The sequence below is a fragment of the Callithrix jacchus genome, chromosome 17 (assembly GCF_049354715.1).
Source record: "Callithrix jacchus isolate 240 chromosome 17, calJac240_pri, whole genome shotgun sequence".
Classification (NCBI taxonomy): domain Eukaryota; kingdom Metazoa; phylum Chordata; class Mammalia; order Primates; family Cebidae; genus Callithrix; species Callithrix jacchus.
Window position 1 is genome coordinate 60067869 of NC_133518.1, and position 19102 is coordinate 60086970.

The 19102-nt window shown below is 38.4% G+C and overlaps 1 protein-coding gene across 5 annotated transcripts in view; it reads right to left on the minus strand.

Annotated features, from left to right (window-relative positions):
• Positions 1-19102, minus strand: part of ZNF385D (zinc finger protein 385D) — a 940329-nt gene that overhangs the window by 285533 nt on the left and 635694 nt on the right. The window lies entirely within an intron of this gene.

A 19102-nucleotide genomic window follows, 5' to 3' on the forward strand; every position in this document is an offset into this window, starting at 1 on the left:
GGGAAAGATAATGAATTCTATGAAACACATAATGACGTTATTCATTAATTATCTTTATCTAGCAAAACTTAGAAAACAAGTCTTTATCACAGCTAGACATCAATTACATCCTTTATGGATCTCAGCTCCTTTAGGCAGTTTTATCAATGTATTTATTCCCATAGTGCATGGATATCCAATAAATTGTCTTTTAAATCTATGAATTCTCCTATAAAATATCATCATCTGATGAAATTCTAATATGCATTTAATTAACAACTCCAGAAATGCAATATGAAAACTAAATACCAAGCTATGTAATTTTTAGAATGACACAAAGAGAAATTTCTCAGTTCCTACTCAACAGCTTTGTATTATACCATACGTTTAGAAAATCAATTAAGAGCACACCAGGATATCTGAAAATAGTATGTGTATGCTATGAAATTATTATAATGTGCTTGTGTTTCCAACAACATACTACAATAGAGAGAGAGAGACAGTCCTTAGCCAAGAAGGTTGCCATCTAGTTAAATAAGCCAAGAAAACATTCTCAGTAACAAAGAAAGATTACTTGAATATACAAATCACACATAATTCTTATGGTGGGACTTGCAATCTCAACATTTAAAGATTTTTCTGATGTAAAACATCTCTCTTGCCCCACCTTATTAAAGCAAAAAAATACTATTCTATTTAAACACTAACAGTGGCATCTCAGTGCAGTTAAGCCAAGCTGCCTATGCTCTGATAAAACACAGTACTATAATCATAGAGGCCAGAGAGAATTTTGTGGTTTACCTTGTACTGACCAGAGGACAGCATCACCAACTTTAATGGATCACTGATACACAGTCACTGGAGAGGTGTGCTCTGTTGCAGGGCAGCATAAGCTCGATTCAACTTACAATACCTACATTAACAGTTGCTCGAAATGACCCACTTCCCTTTTCTTGCATGCTCACCAAAGAACCTGCAGATTGATTGGGTGTCTTTAGCAACTTGAAAAGGGTGGACTTGAGGAAAAGCTATAAATACAAGAGTCACTGGAAATTCTGTATAGACTCAACAGACTCAACTACACATTAGTAATTAGACACTTAGTTTTAGACCTCATATGCATTTAGTTCACAGGTGTCAATCTTTGAAAACCTGCTTACTTCTTAATAATAGTACAGATTATGGAAGTCAGTCAGGTAGCTGGATGTTAATCCATATATAAGAAGCTCTAAAGCAGCGATTCTTAAACATCATCAGGAACACCTGTAGGGCATATTGCCACACATTTCTTGACCTTACCACCTGAGAATTTCATTTCTAAGAATTGTTCGGACAATATTGATGCTACTGATTTGGAGACCTTAATTTGAGAATCACTGCCCAAAAATATTCTTAAACTGGGAATATCTTCCAAGAAGGGTCAAAAATTGCCAAAAAAAAAAAGGTAACAAATGGTTGCTAATGGGAAATATAGAAATAAGGAATATTAATATATTTTGTATGAGACTTTACAACTCTGTTAATGAGTGTGAATAAAACACGAATATTTTTGAGTGACAGACTAAAATTAAAGATAAAAAAATAAATGTTAAAATATATGGTACGCATTTTATAAAAAATCCATTGCGCATAAAATACGTATATAATTTGTATAACTATAACATATTTTAGTAAAAAATTCATTTTTTCTTGTTCCCACTAAATAAACATACTTTTAATGAATAAAAATATATACACACTTAAAAATAAATGTATGATTTTGTTGTGTTTGTGCATATATACATCCATACACACACACACACTCATATACATCCACATTCATATACATCCACAAAGACACATATACATCCATATAACAAAAACTCAAAGAATATTGATTTGAAGGGGCACTAAATCTGCAAGCTATCTGGGATGCATACATAATCAACACAGCCTCACCTAGGAGTCCTTTTACTATCTAATCTCTCAGACTCACAGTGCCACATCAAAGTTTGAATACTAGGTGAAGTTCTGATTAGATGGTCAACATGTCAACCTTGCAGAAAGCTCAGGCTGAGCTTCACCCAGCTTAACGTCTTAATTTTGCATTCTCCTAGCCATCATCCTGTGACCTTCTGCTCATTTGCTCATGTACTTTGACAATGTTGGCATCCAAACAGAGTCCTCTTTCTCTATCTTCCACTATATGTACCACCTGCCTTGAAGACCCATAGACTTCTCTCTAGGCTCTACTCTAGAGATTCTCCAAGTATGATTCCCAGGCCAGCAGCATCAACATCAAATGGGAATGTGTTCGATATTTCAATTCATTGGCTCTACCCTAGCCCTGCGGGATCAGAAACTGGATATTAGGCCTAGCAATGTGTGTTTTAAAGAGTCCCAGAAGATTCTGATGTACGTTAAAGTTTGAGACCACTGCTCCACGTCATCATTTACATCCACTTGCCATCATGCTGTGCACCTACTTGATCAATATCTAAAACTGTTCCTCCCTCAAAATCTTGGACCTCTGGCATTCTACCCTCTGATGGCTGAATGTTGTCCAGTCTCTTCTTGGTCTCTCAACGCTTTTTCCTTTCTTTCCAGCCTGGACCACATGGTCAAGCAATTAAATTGTATTCTCATGAGTACCCACAATTCCCTCAACTCTTTAACTTTTGACCACAACTGTCTTGCCAATGTCATACCGTAAATCAATCCAACTGCCTGTTTCTCCAGGTTGTTTCTGTGTTGCCAAGTACTGCTAGAGAAAATGACATAGCCACGCTCGCTGGCTCCATTACAAATTTATCATATCCAACCTTAGCTGCTTCCTCTCTGCTACTTGGTAATTACTTTATTCTTCCCCAGTCTAATTCCTTTCCCACCCACAGAAGTTGTTCCACAACTTTGTAACTTTCCCCATACCTCTCACCTCACCCTCAACCTCCACATTCATTCACCAAAAGATACAAGTCACCAGTCAGACACTCCTTAAATGTCCTTCCCCTTTACCCCAGAATGAACCCAAATATTTGTGCCTATCCTTTTCTCTTTTCTTTGTTCTAAGAAGCGGTGTCTTGATTTCCTTTCTTGCCAATCCACCTGCCTCTTTTTCCTTTGATCACACATCCACCAAATTGTATCTAGCTATTTGATAATTCTGATCATCACTGTTAAAAAACTGCATTATTTGTATTCACTGACCACCTTAATTCTTGCAATACTAGTTTTTAAGTGATAATGTAAGGAAACATAAAATTTACTATTTAAAAATGTTAAGTGCACCACTTAAAAAATGTTAGTGCTATTAAGTACATTCATACTGCCATGCAGTCCTCACCACTATCCAAATCCAGCATGTTTTTCTCATCTAAAAGTGAAATTCTGTACCCATGATACAATACTCCCCATTCTTCCCTCCCTCAATTCCTGGTAACCACAATTCTATTTTCATCTCTGTGAATTAGACTATTCTAAATATCTCCTATATATGGAATCATACAATATGTAATTTTGTCTTTACCTTATTCCACTTAGCACAATGCTTTCAAGATCCATCCAGGTTGTAGCACATATCACAATGTCATTCTTTTTTAAGGCTGAATAATATTCTACTGCACATATATATCAGAATTTATCTATTCATCTGTCAATGAAGATTTGGGTTATTTCCTCTCACAGTACTTTTCTGGGTGGTGTACATTTTTAACCACATTTTCGGACAAAGACCCTGAGGTTTAGGGAGGTTAAGGAACTTGTTCATATTCAAACAGCTGTTAAGCAGGTGGAGAAACTGGATCTGAAATTTCGGCTTAGTATTTCTGGCTTTTACCACTATATCCCTGACTATCTCTCACACTCCCACTTTGCTGGAGTTTCTAATACTTCTATTTCCTACCCTCAGTTAACCTGACTTTCTCTCTCACCAATCACTCATTTCTAAAACCATGCTTAGTTATGTCCAACCCTAAAATAATGATTTGATTTCTCAGTTTTTCCTTTTTCCTTTCCTTTTTTTTTTTTTTTTTTTGTGAAATGAAGTCTCGCTCTGTCGCCCAGGCTGGAGTGCAGTGGCTCGATCTTGGCTCACTACAATCTCCACCTCCTGGTGCAGACTGCCAAGTAGCTGGGATTGCAGGCACATGCCAGCATACCTGGCTAATTTTTGTAATTTTAGTAGAGATGGGGATTCACCATGTTGGCCAGGCTGGTCTCAAACTCCTGATCTTGTGATCTGCCTGCCTTGTCCTCCCAAAGTACTGGGATTACAGGCATGAGCCACTGCACCTAGCTTGATTTCCCAGTTTTGATTACTTCCCAAACTCTCCTATATTTGGCCATTAAAACTCATCGATGATGTCCTAAATGCTTCTTAACCCTCTTCTTCCTACTTGACATTGGTTATTTCGTGCCTTCATGATCCAGCACAAGTGTATTTTTCCAGCTTGAACTGCTGATGACACCTTTGCTGCACTCTACACAGAACGCCACAGGCACACAGGACCCCTTTCCCTTCCAAAGAGTGTATATCTTCATTCTTCTTCCTATATTCTCTTCAGAATGTCTTCTTTTGCCCCTCCTTCTTCTGACACATTTTGTTCAGGCTTAGGTCAAAAATTTCCTTTGTGAAGTTTTTCAGGCCATCACAATTCTCATGTGTCTCAGGCAGAATAACCATGTCTCTGTCTGAGCTACCGATATGGATGCTACTCCTCAGCATTTTATTATCATCATCCAAACAGCTGTCGTCTTCCTCCAATACACAGCTCACTCCTTGAATGTAATCACTATTTTAAATAGAGCAGAAAACTTATTGATTAGACATTTATTGTGACTTCCTAATAACCTCTTTGCCATCTTTTCCAGTTTTACTTGTGGCAACTAGCATCACACAGCTGTATCCAGACAACTCCTTGCCTGCAATGGGTACAAAGTGTATCTCCCACTTTCTTTGCCAGAGCTTTTCTGATGCCTCCATGAGGGATATCTATGGAAATCAAGTTCACAAACATGTGCAGATTTGGATATATTATATGTCACGGTGCCACTCATACCCAAAGGGAAACAGGAGCTGGTGGACAAATGCTTCCTTCTTCTTTCTCTGAGTGGAAGCTTCTGAGATTATTGTCCAGAGCAACACAGAGGAACCCAATGTTATTGAGCCTAGTTGCCCACATCAGTGATCAGCCTGACGGCATATTTTGCTTCTCTCTTGTTAGTCCCACACTCTTATTCCTCCTTTGTTTTTAATGAAACACAGTATAGACCCTTGTCTCAGGCTCTGCTTTATAAGGAAACTCAACCAAAGGAAACTTACAATCAGAACATCAAAGCTTGGCATGGATTTGCGATTTATCAGCTGTATAAACTTGTGTCACTTGACCTCCCTAGGTTTCCATTTTTCCCCATCCATAAAGATGGGATACCAAGAGGAATCATGCTAAAATTCATAAAACAAAAAATTATATGTCCTTTGTAAAGTATAATAAGTGTTCGAAATATTGGAATCATCTCTCTATTGACTATTCTTAAGGTTTTTAAACATGTATGGAAATCAACAAAAGCCAATAAATGTTTTATGAATTAAAAAAATAAAAAATTATGTGTAATTTAGCCAGAGAAAAGTGTCAATATTGTAAAACTTTAGGAAATCTTTTTAGACAATGTTTGTTGTTGTTGTTGTTGTTATTGTTGTTGTTGAGATGGAGTCTCGCTGTGTCACCCAGGCTGGAGTGCAATGATGCAATCTAGGCTCACTGCAACCTCCGCCTCCCAGGTTCAAACTATTCTCCTGCCTCAGCCTCCCAAGTACCTGGGACTACAGGTGCATGCCACCACCCCTGGCCAATTTTAGTTTTTGTATTTTTAATAGAGATAGGTTTCACCATGTTAGCCAAGATGGTCTTGATCTCCTGACCTTGAGATCCACCCATCTCAGCCTCCCAAAGCACTGGGATTACAGGCCTGAGCCACCATGGCCCACCTAGAAAATCTTTCAAGGAGTACCTCCTGATGCTAGAAGTGCTCACAGGACAAACCTCCAAATTCCGGTATACACTAAAAAGCATCAGAAAAAAGTGGAAAGAGCTCAAGTTAGGGGGTTCTCCAGCTCAATATGGCATGAAATCTGCTTTCTCTCAGCCCTTTTGGAACAGTAACTGGTCACAGCCAGATCTGGGTACTCACAGACGATTCTTGAATCTTGCAGCATCCCACGCTTGATAGAGAAAGACAATTTGGAAAACAAAGAGAAATCAGAATTATGGTGAACTATGGTGAACTAATCCTCTGCTTGGCTAATTGAATGCTCATTTGTGTGCATCTAGACAAAAGATGAAATCTTGGGTGTTGGAACATGTGACAGTGATTAAGCATAACTTAGAATGCTTCTTGTTCTGTATTTTAATTAAGCCACCTTGTGACTCTAATTGAGATCCTTTTCTTACTAACTGTGTAGTGTCAGATCAGTTATTTAACTTTACTGAGTATAATTAAGATGAGGCAAATAAAAGGAGAATTTTTAAAAAGAAATGAAAGGAGATGTAAGGAAAGAATATGAGAGCAGGGAGGAAGCGAAGAAGGAAGCACATGTAAGTGTGGCTTTTAAAGTGAGTCAGTCCTGGAGTTGAAATTTAGCTCCACCACAAAATTGCTTCTGTGATTTAATAAGTCATTTAACTTCTCTGTAAAATGGGAGCATTATATTGAAGATTAGATATAGGAATGTAAAGTGCCTGAAACATAGGGGTTGTGTATAAATGAACATATATTTGCCATCATTATTATAAGTGTTAGCATCTTATCACCTCCCAGAATACAAAAGTACAATGTGAAAAGCAGAGTCAGACATCTGAAGGACATCACAAGAAGGGCAGTATAATGGAGTTATTTTTCTCTTTTAAAGTAGCTTTCAGAAATTACTTTTCCTTTCCCTTTTAAATTAATCTTTGAATGCCTCCGGAGACAGGTGATTTTCAAGAGCTGAGAAAAAAGTGAAACTGATCCACAGTGGATGGTAATACTCAAGGGATATAACCTGGTTTGCAAAATGTGTGTCATCAGCAAGATGCTACCTGGTGCAGCACTTTTTAGTTCAAAGGTTGCAGAAATGTGTGATTTTAAGCAAGCATCGCTGCAGGATACAGTGTATATTATAGCCTAAGTAGAACTGACCAATAGCCCATCCAGCTAATGCCAGGTCTCTTCCTCAGATAATGCCAGATGCTTCAATGGAAAGTATAAAACTCGTCAAATATTCCTTACCATGCTCTACAACACCATAGAGAAAATTTATTCTTGACCTCAGCCAGTCTTCAAGCTATGCTGAGGAATATGAGATCTTATAATCCTCATAACAATTTTATCTTTGATAGTCAAACTGCAGATGCTATTAAATGTATATTATATAAAGTCAATGAAGATATTTCATTTTATTCCTTTAAAAAGCATTCCCTTGTCATTCTAATTGCTGCTACCTCTCATTAGGGTGAAAAGACATAGTGTAAATAAGAATGGTATTTTATTTTCCCAAAGTGTTTTTTAAGTATAAAGATATTTGCCATTATCATGTCTTCTAAATGGTAGACCCTATGCTAAGCAACTCCTATTTGACTTTTCATCATGACAGTGCTAGTGATATTGTAGCCCTGTTTTACAAATGAGAGAAGTGAGGTTCAGATAGGTAAATCATTTTGCCCAATTTCCTACAACTATTAAGTGTCAGAGTTGGATGGGATTCAGTTCTGCTTGGCTCCAAGGCCATCAGAGTGCACTTCCTCTGAAGTGTTTTCAGAAAGTGGAGAAAAGATTGAGGACTGGTCAATCAGGGTGTTTAAAATGTAAAGGAAGTGGTGGGGAGTTTGAACATGGACTTAGGAATTGGATTATTTAAATAAGAGCCCTGACACTTAGCAGATGGCCAACCGTGGGGAATTTACTGAATTCCTCCATGTCTCAGTTGCTTTATCTATTAAATGGAGATGGTAAACTTGTATGCCTAAGCATGTTTGAGATAATCCCTGGTCCCTTCCATAACTGCCACAAAGAAAACAGACAACAAATATTGGTTATTATTATATCTGTTGTGTTTCAACAGTACATAATTATTATATACAATCATGTAGAAGCTGACCTATATGAGTGGAACCGAGAAAGTAAATTCAGCTACCATCCAGAGCAGTTAAACATTTCTCTCTTACATCATTTAATCAATGAATAATAGGCTCTCTGATCCAATCAGCATAATGGTGTATCCACACAGCATCCCCATATCCATCAAACTACAGCTCTTTAAAAAATTGATCATTGTCCATCAAGCTTCCACAATGCATTTAGAAGGAATCATCCAACAAAATAACGAAACTTAGCTTCTACAAAACCCTGCTTGATTGTGGGGGAAAATCTACTCCTGAGTCAATCTCCCCATAAATCAGTAGAGCATGCAATTACTGGGACCTGAAGGGAGCAAGCACATTACCTCTGAATTGGTTTTCTCTGGCTGGTTATAAGGAACCTGAAGTTAGTAACCTAAGTTATAACCTGAAGTTACAGCCGGACAGTTTGTGTCCTGTTAATATTTCCTTATTTTAATATTATTTAAAAGAAATGAAAATTTTAAGAATATGTTTAAAGGTAACAGTTTATTTATCATTCTCATCAGCATGTTGTATATTGTTTAATTCAGCAGAACAGTCTAGATTAAGTACTTGTTTTCTAACAGCAGCTGCATGCGTAGAAATCCATTAACTGGCTATGTGACCTACAGAGAGGTGCTTATCCCCCTTGTACCTCTCCTTCCTCATCTTTGAAGTCAGGTGGCAAAAGCTGAAGCTACTTCATAAGACTGCTATTCATTGAAAAAGGATTTGAGTGTTTACTTTGGGTGAGATGCTATTCCACATATGGTAGATACAATAGTGAATAACATTGGTTAATACAATCAATAGTGAATAACACAGATTTATTTTCCTGCTCTCAAAAAGTGTATAATAACATGAAAAAAGGCAATAAATCAATATATAATGTCAAAAGTGGTAAGTTTCTGACAGTAAAAAGAATTCGTGATTTGTTCTGAGTATTCCACTTGCTCATGCTGAGCTTTATATTAGTAAAACAAATAAAAATGAAATAGGGTAAAGGATATAGAATCGTACTGTCCAGTATGATAGCTCCTAGCCCCATATGGGTATTGAATACTTAAAACGTGGATGGTCCATTTATGGCTAAGTACTCAAAAGCAAATGCAACAAAACTAAAAATGGACAAATAGGATTTAATTAAACTAAAAAGCTTTGCACAGAAAAGAAATAACAGAGTAAACAGACATCCTACAGAATGGGAGAATATATTTGCAAATTATGTCTCTGACAAAGAACTAATATCCAGAATCTGTAAGAAACTCAAATAACAAGAAAAAAAAAGGATAGAAAGTGAGCAACTGACATAAACAGACATCTTTCAAAAACATATGAAAAAATGATTAATATCGTCAATCAGGGAAATGCAAATTAGAACCACAGTGAGATAACATCTTATACCAATCAGAATGGCTATTATTAAAAAACAAACCAAAAAAAACCAAAAACACCAACAGATATTGGCATGGATGGGGAAAAAAGGGAACATATATGCTGTTGGTGGGAATGTAAATTAGTGCAACTTCTATGGAAAACAGTATGGAGACTTCTCAAAAACGTCAAGGTAAAATTACCATTCGACCCATTAGTCCCACTACTCGACTATCTACTCAAAGGAAAAGAAGTCATTATAGAAAAAAGACACCTGCACTCATATGCTTATTGCCATACTATTCACAATAACAAAGACATGGCATTAACCTGGGTGTCCAGCAACAGATAATTGAATTAATATATACCATGAAATAACTATTCAGCCATAAAAATAACAAAATTATATCTTTTGCAGCAACATGATGGTGCTGGAGGCTATTATCCTAAATGCAATGACTCAGAAACGGAAAATTAAATACAACATGTTCTCACATTTAAGTGGGAGCTAAACAGTGAATACAGATGCACCATAGAGATAATAGATATTGGAGACTCCAAAACAAGGAGGCTGAGAAGGGACTGAAGGTTGAAAAACCACCTCTTGGGTACAATGTTCACTGCTTGGTTGATGGATATGCTAGAATCTCAGACCTCACAATTATGCAATATATCTATGTAGCAAGCCTGCAAATATACTCCCTGAACCAAATATCCAGAATCTGCAAAGAACTTAAACAAATTTACAAGAGAAAAAAACATGAAAAAACATGAACAGACACTTCTCAAAAGAAGACATATGGACATATGTATAGGCAACAAACCTATGAAAAAAAGCTCATCATCACTGGTCATTAGAAAGATGCAAATCAAAATCACAATGAGATACCATCTCACTCTAGTTAGAATGACGATCATTAAAAAGTCAGGAAACAACAGACGCTGGAAAGGATGTGGAGAAATAGGAACATTTTTACTCTGTTGGTTGGAGTGTAAATTAGTTCAACCATTGTGGAGGACAGTGTGGCAATTTCTCAAGGGTCTAGAACCAGAAATACCATTTGACCCAGCAATTGCATTACTGGATATATACCCACAAAATTATAAATCATTCTACTATAAAGACATATGCACATGTATGTTTATTGCAGCACTGTTCACAATAGCAAAGACTTGGAACCAACCACAATGCCCATCAATAATAGATTGGATAAAGAAAATGTGGCACATATACACCATGGAATACTATGCCGCCATAAAAAAAGGTTGAGTTCATGTCCTTTGCAGGGACATGAATGAAGCTGGAAACCATCATTCTCTGCAAACTAACACAGGAACCACTAACCAAACACTGCATATTCTCAATTATGAGAAAGGAAATATAAAAGATTTCATGAATAGCTTATACTGATAACATGTTGAAATGATATTTTGAATATATTAAATAAAATATTTAAATTAATTTTACTGTTTTGCTTATTTCAAATATGACTAAAAGAAAATTTAAAATAATATATATGACTTGCATTTGTGGTTCATGTTATGTTTCTTTGTTTTTGAGATGGAGTCTTGCTTTGTCCTCCAGGTTGGAGTGTAGCTGCACAATCTCAGCTCATTGCAACCTTTGCCTCCTGGGTTCAAGTAATTCTCCTGTCTCAGCCTCCCAAGTAGCTGGGATTACAGGTATACACCAACATGCCCAGCTGATTTTTTTATTTTTAGTAGAGACAGGATTTTGCCATATTGGCTAGGCTGGTCTCTAACTCCTAACCTCAGGTGATCCACACACCTCGGTCTCCCAAGTTCTAGGATTACAGGCGTGAGCCACTGCAACCAGTCCCCCAATGTTATGTTTCTATCAGATAATGCAGGGTTAGAGAGTGTCAGGGACTAGGTGGTGGGAGTAAAGGAGTATAGCATGGTCAAGGAAGACCTCTCAGTTAAGGGATGTTATGGTGCAGGGACCAGAAATAAGTGGGGAAGTAAGCCATGTAGGTTGCTAGGGGTAGAAGCATGCCAGACTGAGGGAACAGTCAGAAATAAATGTAATAATTTATGCTAAGCAACTTAAAAGGCATCTGAAACCTAGTAAAGGGGCAAACTTCAGTTCAACTGATTATTCAGCCCCAAAGCCTGGACTTATATAGATAAACATTTATACCATATGATTAATTTTTAAAATTAGGTTTTTTTTCTTTTTCTGAGAATGAAAAGCCAGGAATAATCCATCTTTAGGGATTATAGAAAATCAGCTGGAGAGGACAGAAGACTTAGGACACTCTTTATCTCTGACAAGTGTTGTGACCTTGTGATATTCGGTAACCTACTTGGCCTTTTTGATACTCATTTACTGGTTTGTAAAATGATGGGGAAAGATAAATAAGAATATCTGTTTCGCCTTCCATAGAGAGGTGTTGTAAAGATTTTGGAAAGCTATTTTAATTGTATAATGCAAGCAAGTCATGTTGGAATACTTAAGTGATATGTACTAATACATGAAATGTACAGGTGAGACATCCAAAACAGTTCCATTTCATCTCTGTTGCAGCTTCCTATAATGCTTCATGTTGAAAATGATTTTATTCAGATAAAAAAATACATTAAATAATTATTGTGGATATTTTTTATCTGCCTCCAGGTGTACTTTAACTTTCTCCACCCTTGGCTGCGCCGGGGGAGACTGCCCTGTATGGGCCACACTGGTGCAGTCTTTTGCACTCTAGCTTCTGCTGGCTTTGGTCACTGGGAGCCAATAAACAATCTGAAGGCAGAATGAGTATACGTTGGGAGGTATTATTGCCTGATGAGTTACCATGAATTGGCTGTGACCCTCTACCAAGCCTTCTGGGAGACAGCACTCTCCATGCATGTATTGTCCATTTTCATGTTGCTGATAAAGACATACCAGAGATTGGGAAGGAAAAGAGGTTTAATTGGACTTAGAATTTCACATGGCTCGAAAAGCCTCAGAATCATGGCAGGAGGCAAAAGGCACTTCTTAAATGGTTGTGGCAAGAGAAAAATGAGGAAGGAGCAAAAGCCAAAACCCCAGATAAACCCATCAGATCTTGTGAGAGTTATTCACTATCATGAGAATAGCACAGGAAAGACTGGGAACCATAATTCAATCACTTCCCTGTGGGTCCCTCCCACAACATGTGGGAATTCTGGGAGACAGGATTCAATTTGAGATTTGGGTGGGGACACAGCCAAATCATATTCCACCCCTGGCCCCTCCAAATCTCATGTCCTCACATTTCAAAACCAATCATGCCTTCCCAATAGTCCCCCAAAATCTTAACTAATTTCAGCATTAACCTAAAAGTCCATAGTCCAATGTCTCATCTGAGACAAAGCAAGTCCCTTCCACCTATGAGCCTGTAAAATCAAAAGCAAGCTAGTTACTTTCTAGATACAATGGGGGTACAGTATTGGGTAAATACAGCCATTCGAAATGGGAAAAACTGGCCAAAACAAAGGCGTTACGGTCCATGGAAGTCTGAAATCCAGCAGGGCAGCCAAATTTTACAGCTGCACAATAATCTCCTTTGACTCCAGGTCTCACATCCAGGTCATACTGATGCAAGAGTTAGATTCTCATGGTCTTGAGCAGCTCCATCCCTGTGTTTTTGCAGGGTATAGCTCCCCTCCTGACTGCTTTCATGGGCTGGCATTGTCTGTGGCTTTTCCAGGTGCATGGTGCAAGTAGTTGGTGGATTTACCATTCTGGGGGCTGAAGGACAGTGACACCCTTCTCACAGCTCCACTAGGCAGTGCCCCAGTAGGAACTCTGTGTGGGTGCTCTGACCCCACATTTCCCTTCTGCACTGCCCTAGCAGAGGTTCTCCATGAGGGCACCACTCCTGCAGTGAACTTTTGCCTGGGTGTCCAGGTGTTTCAATAAATCTTCTGAAATCTAGATGGAGGTTGCCAAACTTCAATTGTTGACTTCTGTAAACCCATAGGCTTAACACCACATAGAAGCTGCCAAGGCTTGGGGCTTCCACCCTCTGAAGTCACAGTGTGAACTCTACACTGACCCCTATCAGCTACGGCTGGAGGGCTGAGACACAGGGCACCAAGTCTCTATGCTGCCACAGCATGGTGACTCTGGTCCTGGCCCATAAAACTACTTTTTCCTCCAGGGTCACCAGACCTGTGATGGGAAGGGCTGCTGTAATGTTCTCTGACATGGCCTGGAAAAATTTTGTTCATGGTATTGCAGATTAACATTAGGCTCCTTGCTACTCATACAAATTTTTGCAGCTGGCTTGAATTTTTTCTCAAAAAATGGGTTTTTGTTTTCTACTGCATTGATAGGCTGTAAATTTTCCAAACTTGTATGCTCTGTTTCCCTTTGAAAATTGAATGCCTTTAACAGCACCCTAGTCACTTCTTGAATGCTTTGCTGTTTAGAAATTTCTTCTGCCGTCTACCCTAAATCATCTCTCTCAGGTTCAAAGTTCCACAAATCTCTATGGCAGGGGCAAAATGCCGCCAGTCTCTTTGCTAAAACATAACAAGAGTCACCTTTGCTCCAGTTCCCAACAAGTTCCTCATCTCCATCTAAGACCACCACAACCTAGACCTTATTGCTCATATCACTATCAGCAGTTTTGTCAAAGCCATTCAACAAGTCTCTAGGAAATTCCAAACTTCCCACATTTTCCTGTATTCTTCTGAGCCCTCCACACTGTTCCAGCCTCTGCCTCTTACCCAGTTCCAAAGCTGCTATCACATTTTTGGGTATCTTTTCAGCAACGTCCCACTCTACTGGTACCAATTTACTGTATTACTCAGTTTTCATGCTGCTGATAAAGACATACTAGAGACTGGGAAGAAAAAGAGTTTTAATTGGACTTACAGTTCCACATGGCTAGGGAGGACCCCACTCAGAACATGGCGAAAGGCACTTTTTACATGGTGGTGGCAAGAGAAGAATGAGAAAGAAGCAAAAGCAGAACCCCCTGATAAAACCAGATCTCACGAGTCTTAATCATTATCTTGAGAATAGCATGAGAAAGAACAGCCCCCTTGATTCAATTATCTCCCCCTGGGTCCCTCCCATGCATGTAGGTATCCTGGGAGATAGAATTCAACTTGAGATTTGTGTGAGGACACAGCCAAGCCACATCAATGTAGCACAAAGATAACAATTCTTCTTGCCCGGGATATTGTACCATCCTCGGTTGCCTCAAACCCTTCCCAGTCTTTGTAAATAACCCCTCTATTAAGTTGTTTTCAATCACACAGGTTCAGCATGCCATTTATTTCTTTTGGGTGTATAAAATAAACCGTTTAAATTAAAAAGTAGTTACTGCAACCTTATGAACGTAGCTTATGCTGTGCATCCTTTTAGAAAAAAAAAAAAAACCACCAAGACATACACATACTCCTGTGTAAAGACCCTACTCTAGTTCTTTTAGCATGTTAGTTTATGAAGTTAGCCATTATGCTGATGAGTTGGCCAAATATGTTGTTATTTGTAGCATCTTCTCTTCCTGGCCGTTGGGATTAAACTGAGCCCAGGAACTTACCTAGCTGCTACTCCTGCCTGGTCAACTCACCACCCCTTCCCTACACCATACACTCTAGTGCTATGCAAGTACTCCCTTAATATCTTCGAGCATGCCAAACTCCCTTCAGAATCTGCGTCTGGTGCACTGTGCTACAGGTTGGTGGTGCTCAGATGTGTACTTTGTAGGGCCCTGCCTGTTTAGGTCCTTTACCAAACACAACCACTGAAAAGAAATTATTTTGCCCCTTTTCCATATGTTTTTCAAATTAGAACAGATTGCTCTAGGGTTTCTGCTCCCATGTAACCTCCCTGAAACTGAACTTCTATTATTTTTGAGGTGACATCGCCTTGCTGCTTTAACTTAGCTTGTGGTTGCTTTGCCTACTCAGTCAGCCACCAATGTTCCTCTTTATTCTTCAGGATTCCACGCAGGTCCTGCCAATAGCTATCACTAAATGCTGAATTCTGGATGAAAAGCCCAAATTTATGTGTACTTGTAACATACTGTATAAACCCTCTCATAGCCCTGTGTACACCTTTCTATCATCACTGGGTTACCTGTCTTTCCCTTGAATGCCATTCTTCATTTACTATTCCTTTCCCTACTCTCTGTTATTTTATACCCTTTACCAACGTCTGATATTATTTTTCTTTTCTTTTCTTTTAAAACAATGTCTTGCTCTGTCACCCAGGCTGGAGTGCAGTGGCATGATCTCAGCTCACTGCAGCCTCTGCCTCCCTGGTTCAAGCGATTCTCCTGCCTTAGTCACCTGAGTAGCTCAAACTACAGGCAAGCACCACCATACCCGGCTATGATATTATTTCTTCATTCATTATCATTTTCTTTCACTAAAGTAAAAGCTGCATTAAATCATGATTTTTTCATCACAGTATCCCCAGTACCTAGAACAGTACCTGACACGTGTAGGTCCTAAATTAATGTCTATTACATGAAAGAATAAACTGTATAATTTCACATTTCTCACATGGTACTAGAAAAGTAAAGTAGATACTTAATAAGTGCTTGTTTTAAGCTTAACCTTGCATCCCACTACAGTGGGGTGCTGACTATGTCATATATTTCCAAGAAGATGTCTCATATGGATTGGTGGTAACCATGGTGAACCGGAGAGGCGCAAGCCATCTGTAAGAGGCAGCTGGGACTCAACTCCAGACATGTATTATCATTCAAGAATGTAGGGTTGGTATTGCTAGATCTTCCCATGTTTGAAGAAAAGACAAAAATCTTGATTTTTCCATGTTAAAATTTATCCATTTTAAAATGTAGTAGTGAATTAAAATTATAAAATATTGTATGAACCAAATGAAATGTCTGCAAGTATAATGCAGCTGGCACACTACTAGTTTGGGAACTGTGACCCAAATCCCTGCTTAATAAAATGCATCCATAAAAGAAGGCAAACCTGGTAAATATCAACACCCTGGACTAAAAAGCTCTTTAAACACATCAGAAATATTTTCTTGAAACAGGTTAAGAAAGAACAACAAGTTCTCCTATATTTACATTTTAAAAGAATGTTCTTAGAGAGGTCCCAAAGAGCATGCGCCAAAATTACTAATTAGAAACAACTAATTAATATGAAATGAGCAAAAGTGAATTCTACTGTGTTGAAAATTCATTGATCTCAATGATCCTACAGCTTTCAATTTGTGTAATGTAGTCTTTTACCTAAGTGGGCATGGGGGAGGGGGGCAAAGAATATGAGAGTAGGAGGACTTCCTCAAAGGTCACTTCTTAATCTCTTCATTTTATACCTGAGGAAATTAAAGCTAAGAGAATATAGACTTGTCTGTAGTCATATAACAGCAGAGCTGAAAACAAAACCTTCTTTGTGTTCATTTCCTCTTCCCACCACCCTCAAAATCCACTTGCTCCTACATGCCTCTCCTTTGGTTCAGATCGTTTGCATTCAATGTGGATCTTGCTGATCCACTCACATGTTTGGGTTTGGCTATCTGGACTGTCCCTTGCATCCTGACCCTGCAGTATCCAATGGCTCAATTCCTGCCACTCCCACACCAAGCCTTAGTTGCCAAAGCCTCAGCCTGGTACATGTGCCCAGATGAGCTCAGTCACCAGGGAGAAAGCATGACTCGATCAATGATGGCAAAAGTGGGGGCGTGAGTGGAAATTTACCATCTCTGTATGTGACAGAACATCTGATGCACTGCTTTGACCCCTCCAAGGGTCCAGCTCACTCTCATATGTCTTGTCCTTAGAATAATTACACATTGGTTACAGGACTCATAATGACTGTACAATTGCCTTACCTTTCTCAAAGGACAAAAGCACAACAGATTTCAACAAGGCCATAGAACCTTAAATTACTTCACATTGGCACAAAAAAAACTCTTGTTAAGAAATTTGTCGTTATCATGCAATCAGCTTCTTTTCTAATAGCTTGATTGAGACACAGTTCACATATCATACAATTCATCCCTTTAAAGACAATCAACTTTTGACAGTTCACTTGACACTTTTGCACAGGGATCAATGAAGAACCACATATTTCTCCAAAAAAAGCACGTCTTTTGGTAAAATCCACAGTGAGGCCAGGAATTAATTTTGCACAAGTTGTAGCATACTTATGACTTGAAGAGACAAAAGTGAAAATTCGAAGTCTTTCCTAAGTTGTAGCTGGCCCCTTAACTAGAGGCAGAAACTGGGACTTAAGAAACATGTCCTCAAACTCATGTCTACTTTGTAATGTTACCTTCAGAAGTGATTATGGACCAGGATAGTTTATTGCCATTATTAATCTTCTTAGGTAGAAAAGAGTCAATTATAATTAAGACCAATACCCAGGAACCTATTACTTTGCAAGAACAATGTACATGAAGGTATCCGTTAAGGTAACAGAATAGCATATAGCCTAACATTCCATTTCTGAGAGAGCAGCATTTAGATAGGTAATAGACACAAAGATAATAGATAGATAAGATAGATAAATTCTAATCACAGAGACAAATCAGGTTTAGGAAAAAGACAGGTTATTCTTTTCTTCCTCCTTCAAGTGGCTGCCTCAACCTGCATCCCTCTGTATGCATAGACATATCTACAGGGACAATTTGAAAAGCTTGATGAAGTTCAAATGCTTTAAGTAGCTTACCTTTAATAAAACCCAGATGTGATTCAAATTTGAGTGGGCTTTACTTGCCAAGAATATTTGTTATTATTATTTTTTTAATTGAGCAAGCTGATGAAATGAATCACATTGCTGGGAGAAAGAGATGCTTAGTTAAATAGTTATTATTCTTTTTTAATAACTCCTATTTAGATTGGCTTCATTATGTGACTTACAAATCACATCATCTTTATTAAAGGCACTTAAAATATTCAACATGAAATGAAATTCTGAATGCTTGATTTACTATAAATTGTGCACAGGTGTGGGATTGTTTACAGTCCTTTGGTACAGCAGGAAGTCAAGCTTTCATTTATATTTCATGGTGCAGTAAGCACCGTTTAACTCTGAATGTTAGGATCATTACCAGGAGGCTTAAAATTTGAAGCAATTGTCAATACAGATCAAATTTTAGACACAACCTCCATCCTGATATGTCCTCTAATGACATTGCAAGAGCTTCTCCATTAGAACCTTGAAAGGAAATGAAATATCTCTACATATAGAAAACGTTTAAACCCATAAATGTTCTAGGGCCAAAACGATGCTGTAGATTAGAGAAGTGTATGCTACTATGAGAGAAACCCGAAATGGGCTCCCCTGGGATGGCAGCATTTGGAAAGGGCATGGCACATTTGAATATAGCTATGCATTTATACTGAAGGTAAGGTCGTTTGAGAATGTACCCGTTTCTTTCATGGTCTTGGTTAATGTTTCCAACTAGTAATATCTAATAGTCCCTTAATCAGTCTTCAGAGATGGGAAAAATACAAACTCCAGAAGATGAAAGATCCGTTCTCTTAAAATTTTAGATGAGAAGTAAGGTCAAGAGATCGAGATTATCCTGGTCAACATAGTGAAACCCCGTCTCTACTAGAGATACAAAAAATTAGCTGGGCATGATGGCACGTGCCTGTAATCCCAGCTGCTCAGGAGGCTGAGGTGGGAGAATTGCCTGAACCCAGGAGGTG